The 15,251-nt window shown below is 54.7% G+C and overlaps 1 long non-coding RNA gene across 2 annotated transcripts; it reads right to left on the reverse strand.

Moving 5' to 3' along the window:
- Nucleotides 1–600: 600 nt before the first annotated feature.
- Nucleotides 601–9,832, reverse strand: LOC135174410 (uncharacterized). Of its 2 annotated transcripts, none has more exons than XR_010301879.1 (3): nucleotides 7,242–9,832; nucleotides 2,055–2,192; nucleotides 601–1,263 (listed from the first exon to the last, which is right to left on the reverse strand). It is a non-coding gene; the product is annotated as an uncharacterized LOC135174410 (long non-coding RNA). The 2 variants fall into 2 exon arrangements; XR_010301880.1 differs by lacking the exon at nucleotides 7,242–9,832 and adding an exon at nucleotides 4,313–4,377.
- Between the last annotated feature and the right edge of the window lie 5,419 nt (nucleotides 9,833–15,251).

The following is a 15,251-nucleotide window of genomic DNA, read 5'->3' on the forward strand; positions in this document are numbered from 1 at the left end:
CCAACTCAACACTCTAGTGTCCAATTTTCTATGCTGTCTTGACAAACTGGGCACTGCCAGTGCAGATTCTGTTCAAATCTATTTACACTCCTCTACCCTTGTAACTGCAGTGCCTACAGAGTAACAATATCCACAGCTGACAAGTGGACCCATGGGCATCACAGCACTGCTTGTTCAGACTCCATCCATGTAGACCTCATTCCCACAATTCCTCTATTCCTTTTAAAATGAAGGCAGTGCTTCTCCTCTTGTGCAGGGACCTGCACAGAAAGGTAACAAACACAGCACCTTAAACATTGCTAACAGAAACAGCTGCTCCCCATCTCTGACAATGAGTGGCTCTGGCCCTTATAACAGAGGGCCAACAAAATATCTAACTCAAAGCGTGACCAAAGCCTGAGCACACAACCACATCTCAGTACACATTTCAATTTCCTGCCACAGCCATCTGAGCAAGACTTCTGCTCACTGCCAAAGCAGGCTGCACATAACGAGCTGGTAGCCAATCAAAAGACCTGTGAGCACACATAAACAAATACATGAACAGATATAAGGATGCAAACACATTCATGCCCTAGGCTAACAAATCTCTTCGGCCTTCTCTAGGGTGAATTTCTCTGTGGGATGCAACCAGAGAATTTTCAAGTTTTCCTCTGTCTCTCTTTCTCTCTCCCTCTTTTTGTTTTGTTTTTACATTGTCCCTATCCTACAGTGTTATCTTGAGATACAGAAAAAAACAGGAAAAAATACCCTATGATATCCCTACCACAAACTCTTAGTCTTAACCACATCAATGCTAGAAATTGATAAACTAAAAATTAAAAACACTGAATCAGTACTGAGAAAAAAACAACAAACCAAAGAAATCCAAGAGGCTGATACATTCCACAGAGCTCTCTGAAAACACCCTGGTGCCCAGGAAAAAGAAAAAACCTTAAATCGACCATCACAAAGAGAGAATCATTAACTTACACACTTACCAAAACAACTCTTACCATAATACTCCATTACAGCAACTACCAATTACTTAACATGCCATATTTTAACTACCTAAGCCTTATCACCATCACCCTGCTAAAATGACTCCAAAACTTACTGATATCCTATTACAGTGAACAGCTACTTAAGATCTTATCCAGTAGGCTCTAAAATCTATTACAATCAGAAGCTAAAAACATCATCAGGATTTTAGTCTGCAAAAGGCTCTCACAAATGCACTCTGTCCCTTTAAGAACGAAGCACTGCTTCTCCACAGAAGATACACTGCAGAAAGAAAAAGAAGAAAGTGTGGGGGGGAGTGGGCCCTGCTGCTCCAGCAGGCAGGGAGGTGTGCAGGTGAATCCTATGGAGGATACACCTCCCACAGCTTCCATGGATTCCACTGACAAACTGGCCCCTCCCTCGGCCTGCGACCTCACCCCTCTGTGCTCCAAACCCTCCATCTCTGCAGCTGAAAAGTGAGCTCTCTACACAGGTGGAATTGAGCCACAGGCACCTCAGGAGATGGTAGTGAAGCACTCAGCACTCCTATGGCATTCGGCTTAGCAGCAGCTACCAACACAAGCCTCTGATTAGGGTGAAATTCCAGCTGTTAGCTGCTGCCTTTGCAGTTCTTTCCCCTGTCTGCTCCTTAAGGGCACATTTACAGCCCCCTCTGGAGCCCTGGCTTCTCAGGTGCTGAATGATCGTTGGTTTGGCACAGCAAAAATAGCTTTGTAAAGTCTGACTGCCCCAAAGGACATCTCTCACAAAGAGCTTCAGAGAAGCTTTGCACCACTGTTTCTTCCTCACCGATCCTCCTGCAGCATCAGATTTACAGCCTGCTCCCGATGCTTACCACCCCCATAAAGCTTCTCCTGCTTTTGCCAGACCTCCACTGTTGAACAGCTGCCTTAAGTCTCTTAGATATCTCCTCCTTTGGCTCCACAGCAGGAACTGCACTAAATCCCCCTCCTTCAGGGGTATCTCCCTTCTTCACACAGGCTGCATTAACGTTTTCACAGCAGCTCTTTCCCATTTCTCACCCCTAATGATTTCTGGATCCACTACCCTACCTCTAATGTAGGCCTGGCTCCCTTCACCAGCAGGCCAGAGCCCTGCTTCCTCCTGCCATCCGCTGCCAGACTCTTCCTCGTCCCGAGAAATCACGTCGGGGGTCACCAGGTGCCAGGTGTGCTCCTCTCTCAGAGTCCCTGCAGGGAAACCACTCTGACATCACCTCCCACCAACGTGGTGGAGAGGTCGATGCCCCTTATGGAAGCTAAGAGTGATGCTCATACAGTGGCTAATACAAGGTGTACAATTCTGACAGGTCACACAGCACAACATGGGCTGTCCACAGGCCTAGAGGCACAGCTCACCCATTGGCCCCCCTCAATCCCCCTCACGCAGCTCAGCTACAGACAACTCAAGGTTCTTTTCTCCTGCAGCTGTGCTCCCTTACCAGAACAACCTAACCTTACCCTTCCTGCTCTCCTTGTTTCACACTGCTCAAATCTGCCTGAACCCTGACATGCAGAGGTGCAGGACAATTCACTGCTTTCATCTCCTCAAATGCTGACAGATTCTCTTCAACATCTCTCTGGGTGCCATGGGCAGAGGCACTAAGTGCAGCCTCAGCAAGTGGGCTGACCACACCAAGCTGTGGTGTGGGACATGGACAGGCTGCAGAGCTGGGCTCAAGCCAACCTCAGGAGGTTCAACAAGACCAAGTGCAGGCTCCTGCAGCTGGAACCAGGCAATGCCAAGCACCAATCCAGGCTGGGCAGTGCCAGGCTGGGGAGCAGCCCTGATGAGAGGGACTTGGGGGTGCTGCTGGAGAACAGGCTCAACATGAGCCAGTAGTGTGCACTTGCAGCCCAGAAAGACAAACAGAGCCTGGGATGCAGCAGGAGAAGTGTGGCCAGCAGGGCCACAGAGGTGATTCTCCCTCTCTGCTGAGACCCCACCTGGACTACTGCAGCCAGTTCTGGGGCCCCTGGGACAAGAGGGATGTGGAGATGCTGGAGTGTGTCCAGAGCAGGGCCAGGAGGATGCTCAGAGGGCTGCAGCAGCTCTGCAGTGAGGACAGACTGAAAGAGTGGGGACTGTGCAGGCTGGAGAAGAGGAGGCTCCCAGGTGACCTTCCTGTGGCCTTCCAGGATCTGAAGTGGGCTACAAAAGAGCTGGGGAGGGACTTTTTAGGCTGCCAGGGAGTAACGGGACTGGGGGGGATGCAGCAAAGCTGGAGATGGGGAGAGTCAGCCTGGAGGTGAGGAGGAAGTTCTGCAGCATCAGACTGGTGAGACCTTGGAATAGGTTCCTCAGGGAGCGGGCTGAGGCCCCATCCCTGGAAAGGTTCAAGGCCAGGATGGACCAGGCTATGGGCAGCCTGATCTAGGGTAGGGTGTCCCTGTCCATGTCAGGGAGTGACAGGACTGGGGAGGATGGAGCAGAGCTGGAGAGTCAGAGTGGAGATAAGGAAGAAGTTCAGCAGCATGAGAAAGGTGAGAGCCTGGACCGGGTTGCTCAGGGAGGGGGTTGAGGCTCCATCCCTGGAAGGGTTTAAGGACAGGATGGATGAAGCTGTGGGCAGCTTGATCTAGGGTAGGGTGTCCCTGCCCATGGCACAGGGGTTGGCACTGGATGGTCCTTGTGTTCCCTTCCAACCCTGACTGACTCTATCATTTCCTGCACATACATTTTTCAGCTGGGCCTTGATCCTGTGCCCTTTCTGGGGGAACAAGGCCTAATTCCTGCCTGACCATACCAGACCCTTCCCTCATTCACAGCACATCCATGGCCCTGCTGTCTGTGCTGCCCCATGGCCCTGGGTCCCCCACCTCTGCTGGGGTTGGAAGGGTGGAGTGGGAAATGTTGTGGCTGTGGAAGCATTCAAAGAACAGGGATGAAAGCAGGAGCTCAAAAATGGAAGGACCTGAGACTAAAGGCCAGGAGGAGCTGGAGGCCTGAAGGAAACAGCAACAGGCCAAGGGGGAAGGGTCACATATGAGGGGTAGGGAAGGACCCTGTCTCCTCCTAGCACAGGAACTGATGAAAGGGGACAGAGGGAGTGAGAGCTCAGGTGACTCCTGACATGCAGAATGGGGTGGGGTGTGTGGGCAGGAACCCCAAGGGCCAGCTTTGGCAGTGGTGGATGTCAGGAGGTGTCAGGGGACTGTCCTGAGCCAGGAAGGCTTTGCCTCTTTGTGCTTCCAGCCTCAGTTGCTGCCTCCACCCTTGCAGGTAGGAACCAGACAGAGCCACACAGCTCCTTAACTAAGACCTCCCACCCCCTGCAGCCTTCACCCTCCATCTCTCCATCTGCACTCACTTTCTGCCCTCTCAGACTCCCCAGGGTCCCAACAAGGTCCCAGGCTCAGCCACACAACCAGCACGGCACAGCAGAGGGACCTAGAGTAGAGCACCCTGCAGAAGAAGAAGGGGGAGCTCAAGTGGGCAAGCTGCAAGGGTGGCCCAGGGGAACCTCCTCAGCTTCAACAACAGCAAGTGCAGGCTCCTGCACCTGGGCTGCAACAAGCCTCACAAGCAGCACAGCCTCGAGGAGGAGCCAACAAAAAGCAGGCCTGAGGAAAAGGACTTGGGGTGCTGGGGGACAAGGAGCTGGACAGGAGCAGGCAGTGTGAGCCTGCAGCACACAAGGCCAATGGCAGCCTGGGCTGCAACAACAGCAGAGAGCAGACTCTGACACTGTGCTCTGCTGACAGCTCACCTGCACTGCTGCATCCAGCCCTCGAGCCCTCAACACAGCAAGGACATGGACCTGATGGACAGGGTCCAGAGGAGGCCATGAGAATGATCAGGGGCTTGGAACAGCTCAGCTCTGAGGACAGGCTGGAGAAGGCTTCAGGCAGACCTAAGAGTGACCTTCCAGGGCCAGAAGGGGCTACAAGACGGCTACAGAGAGACTGCTCCCAAAGGCCTGCAGGGACAGCAGGAGGGCAGTAGCTGCAAAGTGGAGCAGATGGAGATTAGAAGGCAGGAACAAGTTCTGCACCAGGAGGCTGCTGCAACACTGCAGGGTGCCCAATGAAGGAGTTGAGGTCCCAGCCCTGGATGTATTCAAGGTGAGGCTCAACAGGGCTCTGGGCAGCCTGATCTAGTGCAGGATGTCCCTGCTGACTGCAGGGGCTTGGACTCAATGACCTCTGCAGGTCCCTTCCAACCCAAACCATTCTATGGTTCCATGCTTCTAAAGGCAGCCTCCAGGGAGAGGCAGAGGAGGAAACAGAGCAGCTGCAGGAGGACTGCTTTCCTACAGGCCTGCCTTGGGCTGTGTAGCAAAGCAGCAAGGAAGGCCAAAGCCCTCTTGCAACTGAAGCTGGCAAAGGAAGGAAAACAGAACAAGAAAGGCTTCTTCAAATCCATCAGCAGGAAAAGGAAGAACAGGGAAGGTGTGGGGGCAGTGCTGGACCAGGAGGCAGCCTGAGAACTGAGGGTGCAGAGAGGCAGAGCTGCTGAATGCCTTCTGGGCTTCACTCTTTACACCTCAGGCTGAACTCTCCTATGGACTCCAGAGTCTGGATGAAGGAGAGGAAGCCTGCAGGAGGGACTGCCCCTCACTGGTCAGTGCACACTGGCATAGGGATCAGTTATACAAAATATACATTCACAAGTCCAAGGGCCCTGATGAGATGCACCCAAGGGTGCTGAGACAACTGCCTGATGTTATTGCTCTGCCACTCTCCATCGTCATTGCCAAATCAGGGCAGACAGGAGAGGTGCCTGAGGGCTGCAGCAGAGCCAATGGCACTGCAGGCCTCAAAAAGGGCAAGAAAGAGGTTCCAGGGAACTACAGACCAGGCAGCCTCACCTCCAGCCCTGCAAAAATGATGGAGCAGCTCCTGCTCGAGGGCATCTCAAGGCACTTGGGAGAGAAGAAGCTTATCAGGAGTAGTCAGCATGGATTTACCAAGGGGCAGTCATGCTTCACTAACCTCAGAGCATTTTAGGAGCCATCACTGAATGGGAGATTCAGGGAGAGCAGTGGATGGAGTCTGCCTTGACCTTAGCAAGGCCTTTGACACCATCTCCCATGACATTTTAGTGAGCAAGCTGAGGCAGTGTGGGATGGAAGAGCAGGCAGTGAGGTGGGTTAGGAACTGGTTGCAACAGAGAGTGCAGAGGGTGCTGAGCAATGGTGCTAGGTCCAGCTGGAGAGCTGTGACCAGTGGTGTCCCACAGGGATCAGTGCTGGGGACAGTCCTGGTCAACATCTTCATCAATGACACTGATGAGGGCACAGACAGACAGAGGCTGCTCAGCAAGTTTGCTGCTGACACCAAGCTGGGAGGCTTGGCTGAGACAGCTGCAGGCTGTGCTGCCATCAGGAGAGACCTGGGCAGACTGAGAGCTGGGCACAGAGGAACCAGGGGAAGTTCAACAAGGACAAGGGCAGAGTCCTGCATCTGGGGAGGGATAATAAATTGCACCAGTCCAGGCTGGGAGGTGATCTGCTGGACAGCAGCCCCAAGGAGAGGGACCTGGGGGTCCTGGTGGCTAACAAGTTACCCATGGCACAGCAATGTGCCCTGCTGGCCAAGAAGGACAATGGCATCCTGGGGTGTATTAGGCAGAGTGTGTCCAGCAGATCAAGGGAGGTTCTCCTCCACCTCTACTCTGTCCTGCTGAGACCTCATCTTGAATATTGTGTTCAGTTTTGGGCTCCCCAGTTGAAGAGGGACAGGGATCTGCTGGTTAGAGCCCAAGGGAGAGCTATGAGGATGAGGGGACTGGAGGGCATGGCTGATGAGGAGAGGCTGAGGGATCTGGGGCTGCTTAGTCTGGAGAAAAGAAGACTGAGAGGGGATTGGATAAATAAGTATCTGGAGGCTGCCAGGATGGGGGGGACAGGCTCTGCTCACTGCTCCCTGGGATAGCACAAGGAGCAATGGGTGTAAGCTGCAGCACAGGAGGCTCTGCCTCAACACAAGGGGGAACTTTACTGCAAGGGTCACAGAGCACTGCCACAGGCTGCCCAGAGAGGCTGTGGACTCTCCTTCTCAGGAGACTTTCAAGGCCTCTCTAGATGTGTTCCTCTGTGATCTGTGTCAGATAGGATTGTCCTTCTCTGGCAGGGGGGATTGGACTCTTTGGGTCCCTTCCAACCCCTAACATCCTCTGAGCCTGTGACAATGAAGAGGCCAAGGCCAACGAGGAGCAGAACAAGAAGAATGCTTAAAAAGCTTTCCAACTGCCTGGAAAAACAACCCAAATCCCTTCCCAGCTCAGCAGAAACTCACACAAATGCTTGGGCAGCTCGGAAAAGCTCTCAGCAGGGAACTCTGCAGTCACTTTCCAGGCTCATTCATGTCTTTGGCACTCTGCACAAAGGCTTCAAGAGCTTTGCAGCTGCCCTCAGCATGTCCAGCACAGCTCTGTGCCCACAGAAGGCCAGCCTGGAAGGGACACCAAGGACCTTCTGCTCCCACCTTGCCAGCTGACATCGCACTTGCCATCAGCTGGACCAGCCCCTGACAAGAGCACTCTTACAGCTGCCCCGGCCAGGGGAATCCAACACTGCCCTTGGGAGATGATTCCAGGGCCTGACTGAGAGGCAGAAATTTTTCCTTCTGCACTGCAGCCTTCCAGTTCAGCTCAGTTCCTGCAGCAGCTACTTCACAGCTGCCCCTTGAGCATCACAAACTCTAAGGCACAGCTGCAGGCCAAAACAACTCTCCTGCAACTTCCAATCTGATAAAAGCTCCAATTTTACCTTCAAGGCAGGGGCCAAGCTCCAACCCAGCCCTAACACAGCTCTCACCCAGCTCTCCAACATTGCTTATTTACAGTTTCACTCCACTGAACTTCTGCTGAGTGTCCAGATCCAAGCATTCACAGAATTGTTTGGGCTGCAAGGGAACCCAAAGCTCAGAGAGCTCCAAACCCCTGCCATAGCCAGGGACACCTGCTACCAGACCAGGCTGCTCAAAGCCTCATCCAAACTGGCCCTCAACACCTCCAGCGCTGGGGAATCCACCACCTCCCTGGGCACCCTGTTCCACTCCCTCAACACTCTTGCTGTAAAGAAATTCTCCCTCATCTCCAACCTAAGCCTCCCCTGCCACACTTCCAGGCCAGTTCCTCTCCCTGACACTGGCAAGAACAGACCAACCTCACCTCACTGCAACCTCCTCTCAGGGACAGGGCAATCAGCTCTCCCCTCAGCCTCCTCTTCTCCACACTCAACACCCTCAGCTCCCTCAGATGCTCCTCCACAGCCCTGCCCTCCACACCCTTCCACAGCTTTCTTGTCCTTCTCTGCACCTGCTCCAGGCCCTCAACGACCTTCTTCCACTCACTGCCTCAACACTGACCCCAGCATTCACCCTGCGGCCTCATCAGGGCCCAGGACAGGGGCACAATCCTGCCCTGGCTCTGCTGCCCACACCACTGCTCAGCCTTGCACACCACTGCAATTGCTGCAGCCACTTTCACCAATCATTTCCTGCCTTTGACAGCTCAGCAGGCAGCAAAGAGCACAGCTGCAATTTCTTGCTCTGCTTCTCAAGCTCCTCCAAGGAAACCTCACAACTTCTTGCAAACAAAACCACTCAGGACAGCCTGACCCCACTCCAATCAAACACTGCACTCAAATCAAAAACAAGGCCTCAGCCACAAGCACACTCTGGACATCTCATCCTGCTCTCAATGCTCCCTGCTCTTCTTCCACACACCATTTCTCCATCTCCACACCAACAGCAGCAGGGCACAGTGCTCCTGACAGCACAGGGGACAAAAGCTCTGCACAGCTATCAGCCTGCAGGCAAACAGCAAAGGCTCCACCTGACCTCACTCTCTTTGTGGGCAGGAAACCTTGAGAGGAACTGAACAGAAGCCTGAAAGCTGTCAGCAAATCTTTCTGCCTAAGGAGATGGAGCCTAACAACTCCCAGACACCCACTCTGCACATGGCTGCCTCCTGCCTGCTGCAGCAGGGAAATGCACTCAGGCTCAGCTTTAACAGCCTGTTGGGGCTTTGCCTGGGGCCTTCCTTGCTGCTCTATAGGGGAACTGCACCAGAAAACACTCTGCAGGCTCCCTCAGCTGGAAGCACATCAAATCCAAACACACAAATGCCTCCACACACACCACTGGAAATCCCCAGCAGGGCTCAGCCTAACATGCACAAAGAGCCTACTGCAGACAGGGCAATCTTCCTCCTGCCCACAGCTGCCAGCTCAACTCACACCTTCCTGACACAAATCACTCCACATGTGCCTGACACACTCCCTCCAGGGCTCCAAGGCCAGGCCACATAAGGCCTCAAGCAGACTGCTCCAGTGCAAGGTTGCCCTGCCCACAACTAGAGGATCCCTCAGGTCCCCTCCAAGCCAAACCATTCCCTGACTCCAGCATCAAACACAGGACACACAACACCCACAGAAACAGGCCTCACATGGACAAGCATCTGGCAGCTCCCTTTGCACAGACCCAGACCACCTCTCATGCACACCACCAGAGCACACTCCAAGCACAAAGCTCTCTCCAACACCAGTGGCTACCATCACAGCAGAAGGGACCAGCTCACACTCAGCAGCTTTCAGCAGCTCCCTCTTCTCCCAGTGCTCAGGACCATCCCTCCTGCCTCCATTCAACTGCCCTCAGCTCCCAGCTGCACACAGCAAGACTCAGAAGAGAGATGCTCAGCACTGGAAAGCTCAGCACAAAGCCACTGCAGCAGAGGCACTGAACACAGCATTTGACTTCTCAGCTGGGGACAAGATCTCAGCCTGCTCAGAAAGCACTCCACGACCTCTGCCTGCACACCTCAGACACTCTGCAGCACAACAACAACTTTCTCAGCCTGGCACACACAGGGGAAACAAAGCCCAGCACAGGGGGGGCTGTCTCTCCTACAGAGACAGGCTGAGAGAGCTGCAGCTGCTCAGCCTGCACAAAAGCAGCTCTGGGCTCTCCTTGCAGCCTGCATCTCAACTTCTCAAGGGCACTTACAGGCAGGCTGGGCAGGGACTGTGCACAAGGGCCTGTGGGGATAGGACATCAGGCAGTGCATTCCAACTGGAGCAGGGCAGAGTTAGGCTGCACAGCAGGAGCAAGTTCTGCACAAGGAGCCTGCTGACACTCTGCAACAGCCTGCCCAGGGAGGTGCTCAAGGCTCCAGCCCTGCACACAGTACACATCACAGATCATCTGCTCCTGAGCAGCCTCCTATAGCTGCACCTGGCCCTGCTCACTGCCACGAGGTGCACAAGATCACCTCTGAGGGGCACTTCCAACACGATGCCATCTGGCCAAGTCCTGCACCAAACACAAACTGCACCATCAAGCCCTGCAACAGCCTGCCCAGGCTACTGCTGCACTCCCTCACCCTGCAGCTCCTCAACAGCTCTGCAGCTCTCATGCTCAGGGACAGGCCTCAGTGCTCACCTGCCACTGCTCAACCCACCAGCTCCACTCTGCCAGCTTCAAGCCTTTGGCCACACCAAACTATGCTCTCATTCTAACAACTCCAACAGCAGCAGCAAGCTCCACAACCCTCATGCTTCACACACCAAAAACACCAACTCCAGAGATGCAGCCCAAGGCAGAGGACAGCTTTTATTGCTAGGGATTCCTGTGCCACCAGCTTGGCAAAAGCTAAACCCTTTCAGCTCTCCACTTCTGCCTGCAAGAGCACACAGAGGCTCCTCAGCCCCTCTCAAAGCAGCTAAACACAAACTCTCCACACCAGGCTGGAAACCATTGGCAGTGCAAAGGCAACTCTTAGCAGGAACGGCACAGAGCACTACAACAGCAGCTGAGATACACAAGGCCAGAGTCTGCCTTGGACACCACTCTCCAACAGACCTCCTCAGCCCAAAGCTTCCCAGACATAGTCCACCTCAGACACAGTTCTCCAAACTCCTTCTCAGGACAAAGCTCTCCAAAACCTCCCTCCAAATCAGGACAAACCCCAGGCCTCCATGACCCCTCCCCACCACTCCTCTCTACCTCCCCCATAACAAAACAAATTGAAGCAGCACAAAATGAGCTCAGACAAGGCCAAAGGCAGCCTGCAAACCTCCTGCACAGAGCACAGATGAGGTCCACACTGCCAAGGCAGAGAGTCAGGCAGAAGAAAACTGAGAGTGCAGCCACTTTGTAGGGGCAGTGCATGCAGGATTATGGCAATGAAATAACACAGATGACACTTCCTGGTCCACCTCCTGCACTCCCTGGCCCCAGGAGGACTGCACTTGGCAGTTGCACACAGCCCACTTCTTAAACCCAGAACAATCCCTCCAGAAGCAGCTTCACCTGGAACAAAAGGACCTGAAAGGGTCTGCAAGAAAACTGGGCAGGGACATTGCACAAGGGCCTGGAGTGGTAGGATAATGCAGAACGGATTGAGGCTGCAAGAGGGAAGACCCAGACTGGACACGAGGAAGAAATTCCACACAGTCAGCCTGGGAACACACTGCAGCAGCCTGCCCAGGGAGGTTGGGAGTTTCCTCCCGAGAGGTCTTCAAGCCCACAGTGGGTGAGGCCTTCAGCAATCTGGGCTGCTGGCAGGTGGCCCTGCACATGGCAGACAGTTGCAACTGGGTGACATTTAAGGGCACTTCCAGCACAAACCATTACAGCAATGCAGCCAATGGGCACAAACTGCACAGTTCAAGCTAAGCAACCCCAAATGAGCCAGGAAGGAGCAGGCTGGGGCAGTGGAAGGCAGCAAACAGCTCAACCTCAGCTGCTGGACAGAGCCACAGCTCTTCACAACTCCTAAAGGCCTCTAAAGCCTCATTAACAGCTTCAAAACTCCTCCCAGTTCCTGAATACACCTCAAGATGCATTCAACTCTCTCAACAGCACTGCAGACACTTGCCTGAGTTCTGCCTTTGACAAACTCTTCCAACAGGCCTGAAAATCACCAAAACAGCTTAGAAAACTCACCAGAAGTTGTTAAAACCTTTCTGCAACTCTTCCAACTCCTTCTGTAGAGACTTCAAGGACTTTATGGCTCTCCTTAAGCCTTCCACACCCTTCAGTAAAGATGAAATAGGCTGAAAGCTGCATTGAAAATCATCAACATCTATTTAAATCTCTTGAAGGTCTCTCAAACCTCATCACAAACCTCTCAAACCTCACACGACTTCCTCAAACGGCAACAAATCCCTTCAGAGCTGATCCACAATTCTTCACATCTCATTCCAATCTCTTCAGCAGCTCTCCACAAGTCACACAAAGTAATGCTCAAGAGAGACTCTCCAGGCTCATTCATCTGTTTGGCACTCTTCAAATGCACTCAGACAGGTCTCAAACTGCCCTAGAAGCCATCAACATCTCTGTACAGCTCTCACACCCCCTCAGAAACTCATTCAAAAGCTCCAAAAGCCTTAGGACTTCATAAAACAACCCAAAGAGGCTTTAAAATCTCCTTTCTGACGCTTGAAGGTTTTCAGCAGTTTTATGGCACTCAAACTGCTTTGTACAAATTACTTCAACACCATCAAAACCTCTCCAAACATCACCAAAAAGGGCTGAACATGACCACAACAGCTGCAAAAGGCATTAACAAAAAAAAAAAGCCTGAAACTGGACAAAAGAGCTGAAAAAATCATTTAAAAATGCCTGGAAATGTTTAAAATATCTTCAAAAAATCATTAAAAAGGCTAGAAAATATTTAAGAAAAAATATTATAAAACAAAGCAAAAAAATCTTTGAAACATTTCAAAGGACTCAAAATCATGAAAACATCTTTGAAAAAGATCAGGAAAAAGGCCTGGAAATGTTCAGAAGAGCTTCAGAAGTGCCTGAAAGTGACCAGAAAGAACCAAAATCCCCTCCAAAGCCTCACTCCAGGCCCTGCCCAACGCCTGCACACTGATTGTGCACAGCTCTCACACAGCTTCTGCCTCTGCCACTCTCCAGCAGCCTTCACAAACCCCTCCCGAGCCTCACCACTGCCTCACAAAGCCTCACCAGCTGCTGCCAACGCCTGCAGCTGACCAAACCCTCCGCAGAAGCCCTTCCAAGCCCCTGCCACTGCCCAAACCCCCTCACCACGCACCCAAACCTCTCGCCCGGAGCCTCACACACACTCGCACCACTCTGCGCCTCCTCAGCCCCGCACACAGCCGCAACACAAAGCGCCAAAAGCTCTCCCCAGCTCCTCACAGCCTCGCACAAACTCCCCACAGCTCCACAGAACCTCCGCACAGCTCTCGCCACAACCTCCCTGCCCACACAGCCTCAGCCCCTCCCGCCCAGCCCTGCCCCTGCCCCTGCCCCGCACCACACACACCATGGCGCCGGCCCCACCCCAACGCCAACTCCCGCCCTGCCCCGCGCCGCCCCGGGGCCCTGCCACACACTTCCGCCTCCGCTCCCGCCGCCCTCAGCCCCTCCCGGCCCCAGCCCCGCTCCTCTCACCCACGCCCGACCCACACAGCCCCAGCCCCGCTCCGCTCCCCCCGCCCGCAGCCCCTCCCGGCCCCAGCCCCGCTCCTCTCACCCACGCCCGACCCACACAGCCCCAGCCCCGCTCCGCTCCCGCCGCCCTCAGCCCCTCCCGGCCCCAGCCCCGCTCCTCTCACCCACGCCCGACCCACACAGCCCCAGCCCCGCTCCGCTCCCCCCGGCCGTCAGCCCCTCCCGGTGCCGCTCTCGGCTCCCCCAGGCCCCGCAGCCCTCCCGGTGCCACTCCCGGCTCCCCCAGGCCCCGCAGCCCCTCCCGGCTCCTCTCCCCCGCCACCCCTCACGCTCCCCGCAGCTCTCCTCACCGCTCCGCTGCCCGCGCACACCACAGCCTCTGCTCCAGCGCTCCCACGACGCTGCCCAGCACCAGCCAAAATGGCGCTCACGCCCCTGGGGCCGGAGCCCACAGCGCCCTTGGGGGCGGGGCCGCTCTGCCCACGCCTCCCATTGGCTCTGGCTGCCAGCGCTGGGCGGGGCCTTGCCGCACCTGCGCCCCCTTGCGCTCGGCGCCGGAGGGGCGGGAGGGAGCCCTGGGCTCAGGCTGCCCAGGGGGGAGGCTGTGGGGCTCGGGGGGGGCTGTGGCTCTGGGGGGTTCTGACACCTCCGGAACCTCTCTGCACAGCTCTGCAGAAGGCCCAGCACGAGGAGCAGGCACTGTGGGGCCAGGCCCAGGGGCTCAGGCAGGAGCACCCCTGGCTGCTGGCCCAGCACTGCCAGCTGCAGGCACTGGCACTAGGGGGGAGGGCTGAAGCCCTGAACCCCCAAACAGCCTCCCCTGACGCCCTGTGCCCCCCCGCGGGCAGCCCACACTGGACCCTGGCACAAGCAGGAGGAGCCAAGGCCCAGCCCAAAATGCCCCCAGGAAAGCCACAACAGCAGCCTCAGACCTCCAAGTGCCTCCCTGGCACCTTCAGGCACCCCCTGGCACCCCAAAGGACCAGAGGCTCACTGGGGTGCTGAGGGCAAGCTGGGCCCCTGCCAGCCACAGCCTGTCCTGTCCTGCTGGGGCCCAGCCTGTGCCCTGCTGCCAGCCAAGACCATGTCTGCTTGTTATTATCTGTACAGGGTTAACCCTCCTGGGAGGAGTGGTCTTGAACCTGACTCCAGGGTGTCTTGACCCCTCCCCAGGAGTGGGTCTGAGCACTGCCAGGTTCTTTAGTCTGCTCCCCCTTCCTGTCTGAGATCCATAAAAACTGGAGATGCTTTGAAGCTGGTAGCGAAGCAAAGTACCCAAATGAGAACTGCAGTAGATCAAACCAGATCAGCATTAGACTATTTCCTAGCTCATGGAGGGGCTGTGTGGGAAATTCAACCCAACCAACTGCTGCCTGGGAACAGATGATGAAGGAAATGCTGCTAACGAGCTGGTGAAAGAGATGCAGAGAACTGCTCACGTCCCAGGACAGACCTGGGATGGAGTAAACTTAGGGAGCTGGTGGAATAACCTGGGGGCAAGGGATTGGTTTCCTGAATTGGCTTCAGTGGGAGGGGGAGTGCTGCTTGTGGTGTTAATTGTACCCTGTCCATGCCATGTTTTGTCAGACTGATGGCGATGGTTGTGCAAGGGATGCAGGTAGCCCTTGTGCCCCATAACCCAGAAGAGAGAACCCAACCCCAGCTGTAATGAGTGTTCAGGCCTCAAAAGAAAGGATAAAAGAGGGAGAGTTGAACTCTCTAGAGCAAGCAATGGGCAGATTTTGAAGCCAAGACAGGAATCAATCTGAGCAAAAAGAAAACAGGGGACTGTGAGAAATATATCTTTTATCTGATGGATTTGTGGCAGGAGGCCACAGAGAGGGGGGAGGGGGAATTTGAATGGAGCTGCACTCCTCC

This window comes from Pogoniulus pusillus, unplaced genomic scaffold (genome assembly GCF_015220805.1).
Source record: "Pogoniulus pusillus isolate bPogPus1 unplaced genomic scaffold, bPogPus1.pri scaffold_63_arrow_ctg1, whole genome shotgun sequence".
Lineage (NCBI taxonomy): Eukaryota > Metazoa > Chordata > Aves > Piciformes > Lybiidae > Pogoniulus > Pogoniulus pusillus.